This window comes from Buteo buteo, chromosome 11 (assembly GCF_964188355.1).
Source record: "Buteo buteo chromosome 11, bButBut1.hap1.1, whole genome shotgun sequence".
Classification (NCBI taxonomy): Eukaryota; Metazoa; Chordata; class Aves; order Accipitriformes; family Accipitridae; genus Buteo; species Buteo buteo.
Window position 1 is genome coordinate 16,283,150 of NC_134181.1, and position 13,778 is coordinate 16,296,927.

A 13,778-nucleotide genomic window follows, 5' to 3' on the forward strand; every position below is an offset into this window, starting at 1 on the left:
CAAACACCTGAGCCCTCTGGATGTGCAAAGGAATACAGGCACATGCAGGAAACTATTAAAGGGCTGGATTATTTTTTAAAAAGAGATAATGTTTCCAAAGCACACGGCACAATGCACTCATTCAGCAGAGAGTCAAATGTCACAGTGGATACAGCTGCAAGACAGTGTCGCTCTTTATTTACAGTAAAATATGTCAAATAGGGAACACAAAGGCATCGTCGGGATAAACATGGGACTAGAGCACACAAAGGCAGGCAGCATCCACAGCGCATCAGACAACCTGAATAAAAGCCCTGACTACAATACCAGCCCAGTTTCTATGGTGTTCTTGAGTTAATGCCTCTGAACGCTTTACATAAATAAATAACTGGCATCCCACATTTCAGTCATAAGAAAGGACTGACATAGCCTGAAATTTGGGCTACAGAGCAGCAGAAACCAGAGGCACTCTGGTGGGAGGATGTGCACAGAAAGGAAAGGCTTCACGTGAAGAGCCGTTGGTGTGTCTGCAGGCAGGATCCAGCCAGAGCGCCTGAGTTTACATTTTGGGAAGTTACAGTGAAAAGGGATTGAGATGTTATCCAAGAGCACTGACAAAGAAAGGGAAAGTTTCACTGTGAAACACATTTTACTATGCGCAGGACTGTGAGCCTGTTCCTTGTGCATGCATGCCATGTGCACCAGCATTAGCATTCATCCATCTCTAATAAGCACAGTGATTTTAAATTCTTTTTCACTTGTGTATGGCACTTACTTCTATCAATCATTTTTCCTTGTGTTAAAGAAGACATACAATAGTCTGAAATCAAGGCAGAGTAAGAGGTGCAGTTAGTGACACTTTTGGAAAAATACTATCATACACTGGAGCTGAATTCAGCTCAAATATCACAAAATACCCATCTGTAGAGGAATCGCACACACACACCCCTGCACAGTTACAGGAAAACGATCATTACTGATAACAGTGCTAAAGATACAGGCCATGCAATACCCTACAAATACAAGCAGGTATTTTTCCCTTTCCGTAGTTCACCAAGCAAAGTATTCATTTTGGCCTCTGTTCCAATTAGATGCTGCAGGAAATGGTGTGGGAGTCAGGCAGAGGATCTGCACTTCATGACAAAACCGCCTTTAGCACAGAGAATTTTCCAGGCTCTGCGTCTGCCTTTTGAATATCCCCATAAAGATAACTTATAGCATTGTAATGTTACTTAATACCTTACAATGTTTAGTGTAAGAAAGTATCACATTTCTGTATTTTTATCAGAGCTCAGAGAGAGTTTCTCTCTGTGATCCACTTACTCTGGGCTCTTTTCATCCCAGTTGGACATGGGTCCATCCTGCTTCTCAAAAGACATAAGGAATAAAAAACACATTCTCAGTTCGAATTAGTTAAAAGAGGGTGAAGCCCTGGTGTACGCAAGGTGCTCAATGGCTCTGGGGGGAGCTGGCTGGTGGAGGTACGTCAAGGTCTCTCTCCAGCTGCTGGCTCCAGCACAAGCCCCTGGCCCTCACCCTCTCCTTGATGTCAGCTCAGCTCTGCCAAGCTCCGACAAGGCATTTCTGCAGTGAGGATGGGTGTCTTTCCCCATGAGAGTGGTTCACTGTGCCCACTGAGACCCCTTCTTACCAGGGTTGCGATCAAGGAGCTGATTCACTTTATGGGGCCTTGTTACTCAGGTGGAAGATCCCCTTGTACTCAACAGGCATCTTCACTGCTGTCTGACCAGCAGCCATGGCAAAAAAAACACACTATAGGATTTATAATTTTATTTACATCTCTGCCAGTGTTGCTGACTAGGATAACATTGAGATACGGAGACAGAAAGTCAGCTAAAATGGCAAGGGCAGCGGGCCAAGCGTGGAGAGGCACAGCTGAGGGCAGCACCAGGAGCTCAGCAAGGGGCTCCAGGAGCTCCAGGGCAAACCATGGCAGCAGTCTTCAAGGCTGTTCATTCTCCACCAGTACAAAGCCGTTTAAGCGTACTCTTTAAGCTGAATGCTGTGTACTTTTACATAACTGAAGGAGAACAAATACCCCATTAGCAGATAATTAGCACTTGGACTCAGAGTACTTGTTTCAGGTATTATGGATCGACCTCCAGCATTAGGAGTGATTCATGTCCCCCATATATTCAGGCATCCTTGTTTCTTTTTATGATTATAAATGTCCGTGTCATGTATCTGTGTAATGTTTATAAGATGTTCAGAATTACACTCCGGAGACGGAAGATTTCTCTTTATCCAGAGGAAAGGCTTAGCAATGTTAATAACAGTGGGCCCGTTGCCTCTGCTTACACCTTGCAGTCAAGAAGTCCCATTCACACTAGACCAGGGTCATCTCTAGAAGTGTAAGGTGGATTTCCAAAGCCTTTAAGCCTGGTCCCAGCAGGGTGTTAGGAAGTGCTAGGAGGCCTCGGGGCAAACTCACCCCAGGAACTGGACCTGGTAGCACCCACACCATGGAAACTGTCTCAAAATGCCATATCAAAGACTGCCAAACAGGAACAGGGCAGTGGCCATCTGGACTGGTCTCCTAACAGCAGCCAAAGAGCAACCTGTCACCAGGGTCGAGGCTCTTACAAGCATTTTAGATAGGCAAGCACAGTTTGTCTAAAAATGCCCATATTTCCAAAAGCTTCCACTCCATTGATATATTCCCAATAAAATAGCGGGGAGAAGCGACCTCTCCCCACCTCCATTTTCTCATAAACCAAACAAAAATAGTAAACCTTGACCACATTTCCAATCCTGCCAGTATTAGCCTGCCACCTACTACTACCGCTGCTTCTTAAAAAAGCATGCACCGAGGAGAGATGCTTACCCTTTGCACCAAAACCTTCTCACCCTTGATATTGTCTCTACCATGAAAACCATCCTGACAGCTTTGGGAACCAGTGGTATGAGGCTGGTGCTCACAACTGCGGTATAATGTGTCCCAGCTCAGCCCCATCCCTGCCCGACATCCCCATCCCAGGGGAGCAGCAGCATCCCCTTTGCCTCTGCACCCCCAGAGCTGCTCACGGACCCAGAAAAGCAAAGTCCAAACAGCGGCTTCACGTTACACCAAGCGGCTTGAGGATGGGCAGCCAAACTGCTGCTGTCACCTTCTCTTCCAGATCCTTCCCACTGCACCGAATAAAACAAAACTGAAACACAAATCAAGTCCTATTCCACAAAATTAATAGTTTCCACTTGCTTCTTTTCTGTGTCTGCTTTCACTCTGTAATTACGCAAAAAGACACAGCGTACTGCATGGTGCTATTGATTAACAAACCCCACAGCTGCACAGGCAGACCCTCAGGCAGTTTTGAAAGCAGCATTTTAAAGAAAGTTTGTTCTTAAATATTGAGATATTTATGGTCCTCCCTCTGAATCAGTGTGATAACGTGAATGAGTTTGTGGTGGGGAGCAGGTGCCAGTGTGAGAACATGCAGTTTTTATACTTGTGAAAAAGTTCTATAGAAATTAATAGAAAATTATCTCCTCGCTATTGAATAATGTGGGATGATGCCAAAAACCAGGTAAAAGATCTCATTCTCTGTTAAATTCAGTAAGATTTGTCAAGTAGTTTCTATAGAATCTGCCCAGGTCTTGACAGATCTCTCTCGGTTTCATCTCTCCACAGGGTTTTGGAAGGGTCACAGAATATTTCCCTATTATCAGCCCCACTGATGTCCTGTTTAAATCCTATGATTGGCAGTGTTTATTCTTCTCTTATTAGGACTCCTTTTTTAGATAGAAAGGAATAATCCTCATCAGCGATAAGGCTTACAGTCAGCTGGGCAAAACAGGAGAGGCCAGAGGATATTAAGAGAATCGGGTTGTTTTACATTTATTTTTAGGTTTTTTTTTTCCTAAATCCTAAAGCACATTTTTAAATGCAGCAGTGCAGATTCTCAAAATATGTATAATAATACCACTTAAAAAATTGCCCTGCTGTTTATTTTATTTGGTTATCTTGCTACGCTGCCCAATATTACTGTTGTGTCCTCCAACCAGGCACCAAATGCCCAGGACCTCGGCGTGTGGCGTTTCCCAGAGGCAGGCACAAACATCCAAGAGGGCTACAAAAAACTCCCACACCAGAAGCCTGCACACTTCTCCGGGCAACCGCCACTGCTGTCCTGGGGTGAGCCTGTGCCGCTGGACCAGCCTCCCGAGAACTGCTGGGTGGCTCTGGGCTTTCTCGGGTTGGCACTGCCACGGGGGTCCTTGCCGTGTCCCAGCATGGCGTGGCACGGCGCGGCATGGCACGGTACAGCAGCATCCGGGCAGTTCGAACCCCACCAGGCTGCTGCCCGGCGGCGGCGGGCGCAGCGAGGCGGGCTCTGGCCGGTGGCAGCGGTGGGCTGCAGTGCCGAGCGCCCGGGCCTGCAGCTCCCGGGGGCAAACCGGGCCCGAAGTGGCCATCAGGTCGTGAGCCATCTCCCCTCGGGGAACAGCACGATGTGACGTCCTGGCGCGTCTTCTCGAGAGGGGGGAAAAAGCCGCATCCCCGTGAAGACGCACCGTGGGAAAGGAGCCCGGTGCATTTCTGAGGCCGTAGCTCTGGTGTCGTGCCCAGCCCCGGGGCGGCAGCTGGGGGGGGGGGGGGGGGCTCATCGGCGGCGCGGCCAGGGGTGCGGGGGCCACGCTGGGAGCAGCAGGACGGGCCACGAATTCCTGCCGGCGGCCGGCCCGGCGGCGGGGCATAGCAACGGGAGCCAGGGGAGGAACACGCAGCAGCGGGAGCTGTGAGAAAGCGAGTGGCGTCGCGGGGCGAGGCGGGGGCGGAGGGCGGGGGCGAGCAGAGGCGGCAGGGGCGGTGAAGAGGCCAGGGGTACGCGGCGCGGGGTCTCCCGCTGCCGGCCGAGCACGCACAGCCTCTGCAGCCAGTTCTACGCGGCCCTGACTCGCCGATTTGTGTGCCGCTTTGTGCGCCGGGGCTCGGTCCCCTCGGAGCAACCCGCAGCTTCTTTGGAGCACAAAAGAGGTTTGGGCCTAAGCAGCACACGTACCCGCTCCGTTTAGGAAACCCCGACGTTACCAACTCATTGCCGAGGAAAGCGGCTGAAGCTGAGAGCACATGACGGTGCCGGCGGCCCTGAGCGCCAGCCCCGCCATCCGCCGCCAGCCCCGGCCCCGCGGGGGGGCTTTGCCTTCGCTTTGTGCCGGGGGCGGCTGCGGGGCCCCCACGGCCCGGCTGAGCCGACCGGGGCGGGGGGGGGAGGAGGACCCACGCCGCCTCCCAACAACCGAACGCTGCCCCCGGGGAGCCCGCGTCGCGCAGGCCCGCTCGCTGCCGCCAGGCCCGCAGCGGGAGCCGGGGCCGCCTGCTGCTCTCCCCACCGAATCCCACCGCTCCCGGCCGGCGGCACAGATTCAGTGTCCGCCCCCCGCCCCCCGTTCCTGTGCTGCCAGTCTTTCGCAGCGCGCTTTCTCGGCCGAGGGTTTGTAACGGCATCCCTCCCCGGCGCAGAGCGCGGGGGCTGCCGCGCTGCTCCCCTTGTACACGGGTTTCTTTTGAAGTGCCGCGGCAGCGGGGTGGCTCCTCCGCTTGCCGCAGCCATTGCCGTTTCGCTCAGGGTTCAGCTCCCACGATGAACTAGTCCTCGCTGGGGGCAGTCACGGCTCTGCCACTGGATTTCATGTCAGAAAAGATGTTTTACCGCACGTGAGTGTTGTTCCGCTGCGTGAAGAAAATGTTAATCAAACTGCAGAGGAGGCACAATAGCTGTACAGATACATTAAATATCTAGTTACTATGCGATAAATAATTAATAAAGTTAATCTATTTCACCACACTCTGCTCAAGTCATACCCTTACAACCAGTCAATAGCAGTAAGACATAACATTTGTATGATGCTTCGCTTTCTGCAAGTGCTGTGTGATCATTAATAACCGACAGCCGAGTACTCCTGATACTGCAGGCCAGCAAAAACTTCGGGAAGTTTTGATTACATATACGGTTCTGCTTTTAGTTTGTGAAATGCTCCTGAAGCGCCTGGTATATCTAGCAGGCACATAGGCTGGGGTTTCCTGGTGAAGTTAGGGAAGCTAATTGCTGAAACAAATTCCCAGCAAATTCAGGCCTTTTCAAAACTTCAGCCTTTGTATTTTGAAAGCTACGCATACACGCTACCAGGGTTTTTTAACACTTTCCTAATTTTAGCCATGAACATGGTCCTCTCCTATGTAAGAAAGAAAAAAGATGAAAGAACCTGGTTTAGGAACTGCAGAAGATTGCTTAATTGTGTTAAGTTTACAAACCTTGTACAAAGTTTACAAAACCATCACTACTATTTCTGTTTCAGCATTAGCAGACATCCACACCTGAAGGAGCTCTCGGCTAGAGGCTACCACGGGGCTGTGAGTCATTTCAGATGGTAGCAACAACCATCTTGCTTTCCTCAGGACTTAAATTGAAATAGTTCCCATCACACAGCAGTTTGTTTCTTCTCCAGGGGTTTGGAGAGGGAGATTTGCCCCCTGCAGGGTGAGACATGGTGTGTGGGGCCGGCGGTCCTCCTAGGCCACTCGCCTCGCTTCCCTGGGTGGGCACACACACCGAGGCAGGAGCACCAGCCCCTTGGAGGCAGCAGCCGAGCTGAAGCCAAGACACTGTGTTTTCCTGCAGACCAACTCCACCCAGCTGGTCCAGGCTGCCCACAGCCACAGCTTTCCCCAGGCTTTCAGTGGGGTCAGCCACGCCTGCTGGCTGCTGCCTCAGGCACTGCTACGGCAGGAGGAAAAAGATGGATTGTCCTTCCAAGGGTCCCTGGCACCAGCCCTGAGATGGCTGTGGAGGTCTGCCTGCAGGTTTTGTCCCCCTGCTCTCAGTTCCGGGGAAGCCACACACCCCATCCAGCACCACCGCTCTGCCACGGTGCTCCTGTGCCGGTCAGGGTGGCGTTGGGGTGGGGGGTTGCTCCCAGGCACTCTCTGCAGCTCCTCCGGCTCCTTGGAACTATTGACATCTGGGTGAACAAGCAAGCTCACCTTTTCAGGGCGTTTTTAGCAGTTACCTGCCCAAAAACCGCAGGATAAAGGCAGCCTAACTGCATGGGAACAGGTCACAGGGACATGGTGACACTTGGTGACATGCCAAAGCTTGCCAAGGCAGCTGGTCCTGACCCCAGGCCGTTGCCCTGCTGCAAGGCCATCCTTCCCCTCTGCAGTTACCTCCAACAGTACACGTGAGCAGGCCCACAGGGTAGCCATACTCGCACTCAGGTGCATGCCCTGCTGCAGCCCATCCGGCTGCGGCTCTGTGCTCACAGGGCGCAGATGGCCACCCCCAGCACTGAGCGCCAGGGCCACATGGCAGCAGCTGAACTGAAGAGCCGCAGGAGGAAGAACACAAGAGCTTTGTAGAAATATGTATCTTTACATCAGAGTTCTTTGTATATACAAAAAATCCCACCCTGCTGTGCTAGGAGAAAAAAATCCTGTAGGCATTTCAGACCAACCTATTTTATTAATGCAAACTGCCATATTCAACATGCGAGCCAGCCTGAAAAACAAGAGGCTGGGAAGGAGGAACATATCCACAGTAAGCACTCGGCAGGCCCATTGGTCACATCACCAGTAGCTGGGGATCAGAAACAGAAGTGGGCAAGCGATAGTGATCCAAAACAAAGATGTCTGTAATTCGGAGTGGGTTTTGCCAGCGCTGCCTGGGGCTGTACTGTACCTGCCCTCTACTTACTGTCAAATGACCTGAGTGTGTGGGCAAAACAGTAACAGCAAGCATGTTTTGGACATGGAAGATGTTCATGGCAACTGCTGCCTACATTTGCACACCTGAATGTGTACACTCGAAACAGACCGCTCCGCGACACTACAGGCTTTACACAGCCAGTTGCTACCTGCCCCGTATGGTGTCAGTGTGAAATATTAATTTAATAGTCCAGTGTACAATTTCAGGAGATTTTAAATTACTTCAGAATAACCACATTTCAGAAAATGTCTGTAAAATGAACTCTCAAGAAAGGACACGTGAAAAATCTAAACCCCAACTCATTAAATATTCACGGTGATGTATTTGCTCAGCTCTAATCAGTGTCCGAAGAGGGCTGATAAATGCTGCTTATGAGCAGTTCAAACAGTGGGATGGGTCAAAGTAAAAAACAAAGTTAAGTCCCAGGGTATCAACAGCCAGTACAGCGAATTAGTTGTTCAACAACAGGAAAAAAAAGGTTGGGATAAAAGGCTCCCCCAGATAAATACAACCATCTCATTCTGATGACTGTCTCTGGAGGTGCAGACACCAAAGGTCTCCTGGGGAGAGCCAGACCTCCGGGTGCTCACCCCAGGGACACACAGTGTCTGCCCTTGCAGGGTGCTCTCCTTCACCCCCCACCTGAAGAAACTGGATGCCTTTGAGGTGTCTGCCTCTCTAACGCCATCAGAAGTTGGTACAGATATGCACACACAAAAGAAGGCTGCAGAGTCCTGTTTCACTATGAAACCATGCTGCAAAATTCTCTCCCTATTTTTAGTTAGTAGAAAATATGCCCATGCAGGCAGGGCACAGAGGACCAGAGCAATACTGGCAGAGACGGGAGCTGGAGCAGAGATAGAATTTAGGCTCTGGAGTCAATAGAAGCATGACTGGGTTTTCGGTGAATATCGTATGGCCTCGCAGCAGTGCCGTAGGACTTGGGCTCTGTGTTCACATGAAGTGCACTTACTTCTAAAAACTGCACATTTGAGCATACGCTGTGAGGAAAACAACACTCTCGAATCACTCTGACTCAGTTTCACCACTGAGCAAACGGAGCTGATAACTGCTGCATCTCTCTGGGGAATGCTCCACGACTCAGGCTGTGTTTGGGTCATAAGAGACTTCAGAGGTCCTTTGCAAAAGCACTAAAGTGCTGTAAAATATGATAGGCACTAGTAGATAGTGACCTGGCAGTAAGGCATGCCAGAACTATGAAAGTCTTCTAATCCTCTCTTCCCAGCTGATTCCATCAGCCCTGCAATCACTTTTGCAGCTCTTCCTTGAACTCTTCCCCACTCTCATAATTTTTTTTTTTACACAGTGGGATGCCCAGACCCATCATGCTGTGACCCTGATGAGATCCCGACACACCCGGGTGGTCTCTGAGGTGTGCGAGCCCCAGCCCTGCTGACACCCCCTGCTCCCAGCACCTGTGGGCTGTGAGACGAGCCATGTGTCCCTCAGGAGCCCAAGACCTCACATCAGGAAGGAAAAAAATCTGAAAATGATGGAAGAGGCTTGGACACCATCAGAAACGAAGCCATGGAAAGAGCTGGCAAAGAGTTAGTTACTAAATATTTTAAGACCAAATAAACCTGATGTTTTAGAGGGCTCTGGTCCGTTATTTTTGTTCAAATTACATGTGCATCTTCTGATATATACCTCTGCAGCCATAAACACAAAACATAAGAGGGACAGAGAAAGAAAAATCTTGCTGAACAAGGGAGTTACATACTGTAGGAATGCAGGAGCCTGTGATCTGCGTTATTTCTTTGCTTAAGGCCACCTAGCAACAGCACATAGGTTAATCCTCCACAGACTGAACAGACAGCATCAGCCAACAGGAAAACAAAACATCCCCGCTAGAAAAAAATCAGAACAAGAATTACCCATTTGCAAGAGGGTTGTAGGAATAGGCAGCAACAAATAAGAAAGAGGTATACATGATACTCCTGCAAAAGGAAGATTTCCCTGTAAATAGAGTTATTGTCCACCTTGTTATTAAAAAATACAAAAAGAGCTTTACAACATTTACAGAAAATCTCTGCGGGAGCTGCAGAAGCCCTGCTCTGCAGGGAGCTGGGGGGATGAGCTGGACCGTGGTCAAGGCTGGTTGCCATCTTAGAGAGCACCTTTAAATGATAAATAGAGCATCCTCTAAAACAATAAATAAACCTCTGGAGCTGTAAGCCTTCTGCCAGGGGTTAGCAGCATCTGCAAGGGCAGGTTCAGATCTTTATGAGCATCTCTTGGATGTTAAGACATACCATCACCTTCTTAAAGCCATTGCTCACAGCGGCTCAGCCCCGCCTTTGCAGCTCTGCCAGGCTCCCCTGCACCAGGCCATTCTGTGAAAAGGGCCTGGAAATACAGAATTAACTCACCAGGAGATCCCCACTATGCCAGGGCTGCCCTGCACGGCGGCTGTGCCCCAGAGAAGACACCCTGTGCAGCTTGCTGGCCCCAACGCCCGCTGTGCCTGTGGCACTTGTGCTTCAGCAGTGCACGGGGTGGCCCTGGCAAAGCTGCAGCCCAGGAGCCATGCACATGTCCCCGCTGGCATTGCCCCTGCCTGTGCCACCCCTCCCACTCCCCCAGTGGGTAGCTACCAGGGATGGGATTTTGGAGGAAAGTGCGGTGGGAGGCCACTGCTCCTCGCTAGCCTGCTGCAGCGTGCTGCTGGCCTTCCCCGCCACCCGCCTTCCCCGCCACCCGCCTTCCCCGCCACCCCAAGCTGAGTGTCACCTGCTGCTCACCAGTGCCAGCACAGCTGGCACTGTCCCCAGGGAAGCTTCTGACCCAGCTTTTCCAAGGGGTCTTTGCAGCATGGCACACCTTCCCGTGCTCGCTGAGGTATGGCGGCCAACATGGTGCCATGCATACTTGCACGTCTGGGATGTGATTTATTAAGTTTATTGTTACTCCTTTTCTGCTGTTCACCAACAGATGGTAGCAGCACTGCTGCTGTCACACCAGGCCAGGAGCTGCTCGCAGGAGGAGATGACTTCTGCTCTGAAGCTTTTCCTACCTGATGAAAAGTCATGCTTGCCCATCCCCTTGCACTTCACTAGCTGTATATCCAGACCCTGCTGGGAGAGCAAAGCAAGTATCTCTGAGCACAGAGTATTCTCCATTCAAGGCTCTAGGGAGGGACACAGGCAGTTGATGGAGTTGTGGCTCTGTTCACTGAGGCTGGTGAATCAAAACACGCTTGAGTACACCAGCAACGCCTGAGTTGGATGCCCCAAACCTCCTGGGCTGTGTGGGGCTGCAGCAATGCATCCTGCCTGGCTCTGCCCACAACGAGCTGTTCCCAAACAGTGAGCAACACCCAGCTCAAAGACAGGCATCAGCAAGGCCCAAATTAATTAATTAATGTATTATTTAGAAATTTAATTATTGGGCAAAATCCGAGCATTTCCTGCCACTGGCTGCACTGGCTGCTCACACTGGACAGGGCCCCGAGCTGCTCACTGCCTTTACTGGGCAAGTGCCAAAGCCAGCTGGAGCTTTGCCTAAGCAAGGTCTGGCTAAGACAGAGCTAAGTACAGACCTCAGAATTTGGTCTGCGGTGAAGCAGCTCTGTGGAGGAAAAACAAACAAACAACAACTCTGCTCTAGAGGCTTCCCCTAATTCTGTAAAGTGCTTTGAGGCTTGTGAGCAGCTCTGTATAATCAATAACACCATTAACAAAAAGGTAGCGGAATGGCAGCTACCTCTGATTAAAATAGAGGCCTTGGTGTATTGCAGCAAACAGCCACGTAGCCATTTCTCTGATCAGAAGCAGGTCTTTCCTAGTGTCATATAATTCATGTTAAAATCACAGCAATAAGGCAGACTTCCTTGCAGCTGTTCAGAAGTCTTTGGAGGCTGCCATTATACTTCACCTTTTTAATGCTTTATGTATTACAGCTTTATTTTCACCTAAGGCTGTGATCCTAAGCTTCCTCACAGCCTTATCTACAACTCATATTTCAAAGCCTAATTTTCCTGCCCCCAAACGTAGAATAAAATAGCTTGCAAAAAGGGCTGCAAGGAAGCTGCAAGTTCTGCGGTTTTACAGCCCTTCTCCATCCGATCTGTATAGGTACTATTCCTCATGGAGCCAAAAACTTCCTGGAGAAGTACTGTAGCTAGAAGGTATTTCTTGACCTGGCGTACACTCTGTCCACCCCAGCTGGTGGAGAGATTATGAAATTTTAATTGGACTGAGAGCAAGATATCACTATAATTGGAGCCCAAGTGCCTGCACGAACCCGAGAGCTAGGACTTGCTGGAAATCCTCGACAGCCGCCAGCGGCCCCAGTGCCCAAACATGCCTGTACCCCTGCGCAGAGGCGATACACATCCTCCTCTCCGCTTGTGCTGCAGCTGCCGGTTCCCTTCCAGAAATAAAAGGTTTTGCAAAGGAAGGATGTTCAGGCCCATCTGGGTTTCCACCTCCCCTGTGGTGGCATGAGCAGCAGCATGAGGAACCATGAGAATATCCCAGCTCATCCCAGCACGAGCTGAAGTCTGCCTATGGGATCACATATTCCTCATCACAAAATGACTCTGCTGCAGCGCTGGCAGTGGTCTCTCGCTCCGCTGAGCTGTGGTCCCCTTCTCCAGCACCTGGCCTGCTGGACAAGCCTACCGTGGCTGTGTGTGTGCAGCAGTCCCATGGCAGGCGCAGCCCACCCTCCAAGCATGGCATCTCGGGTCTGCACACTGGTTGTTTTTGTAGCACCATCTGGTAGGACATAAACCAAGCACTGACTTCCACCACCTCTGAAAGGCAGGCAGGGGCCATTGGCTGGAAAAGATGGGCATGCTGGAGGAATGCAAACAGTGGGATTATTTATTATTCACATAGATGCTCAGCCCGTAGCGTGTTGCCTGGCTCAATGTAATCATACAAATCACTCAGCTGAGTCAGTGATCTAAATGTAGACCCCACAGCTCAGGGACTCGCATGATCCCAGAAGGACTGTGCTCAAACATTCATGCCCAGATGACACTTGCTCCCATGCATACTTTTTAAATCTTTGCCAGACACGATCAGAGATCATTCTGCATACGTCACATATAAAATAAGATCCCGGTTTTACCAGGAAGCCCACATTGAAGAATCTTCAGGAAAACAAAGGCACCACTACAAAATAACAGCCTGAATGCTTAGCAGAGATTGTCTTTATCTAAAGGTCAAAGCAAACCTCCCTTGCATAAAACACTTGTTTTTTCCTAGGTAAGTACAAATCCAAGCTCTGAGGTAGCCAAGTGCTCCCCCTTCCTAATAGCCATCTGCTAATAGAGTGGCATGCAGCTCTCCCCACTCTGGCCATCCCTGCTGCAAAGGGCTTATTGCATTACTGCTACTCTGGGAAATCTTGACTCCTGACGTTGGCGCTATCAAGGCGGCTGTTGATGAAGCACTGTCACTTCACAGTGCATCTCAGCAAAAGCTTTGGTTTCATTTCTACCTGTAACACTGTAAACCCTCAGTGGGCAAATGGCCTCATGTCAGGGCAAGGAACCGGCTTTGCCAAGTGATTTCATTGGCAATGGTCTTCGTTTATGCCAGTGTGAGGGACAGGAGACCAGGACCTCCCCGACCCTCTGTGGTTGCTGTACCAAGGCCCCCCTCCACACTGCCGTCTGGTCAGTGCTATTCACGGGGCAGGCACTGCCACGGAAAGGCTCTGACATTACTGAAGGTCTGTGGAGGTCATTCATTGTACTTTTTTGAAAATATTTTATATTTCATTATTTTTGAAAATACAACAATGAATCAAGGAAGCAGAAGGACAATTTAAACTGGTTAAGTTGGGCAGAGGTGTCCTAGGGGACACCTGAGCACACTTCATGCTGCAAGATGCTGTTTCAAAACCACTAGGCAAGTTCCTGGCCCTGACTAAGGGCAATGGCACAACTAGGGTTTGCTTTGGTCAGGTCTCTGGCACCAGTGCCGGAGCATGCTCAGCGACTAAGGATGAAATTTAATTTGGCTTATGTGCCCAATCTCCTTCAGCATAGGATTGCTAAACAGAAAAAATAATTTAAAAAAATAGGCACTTGAAGGAGGGACT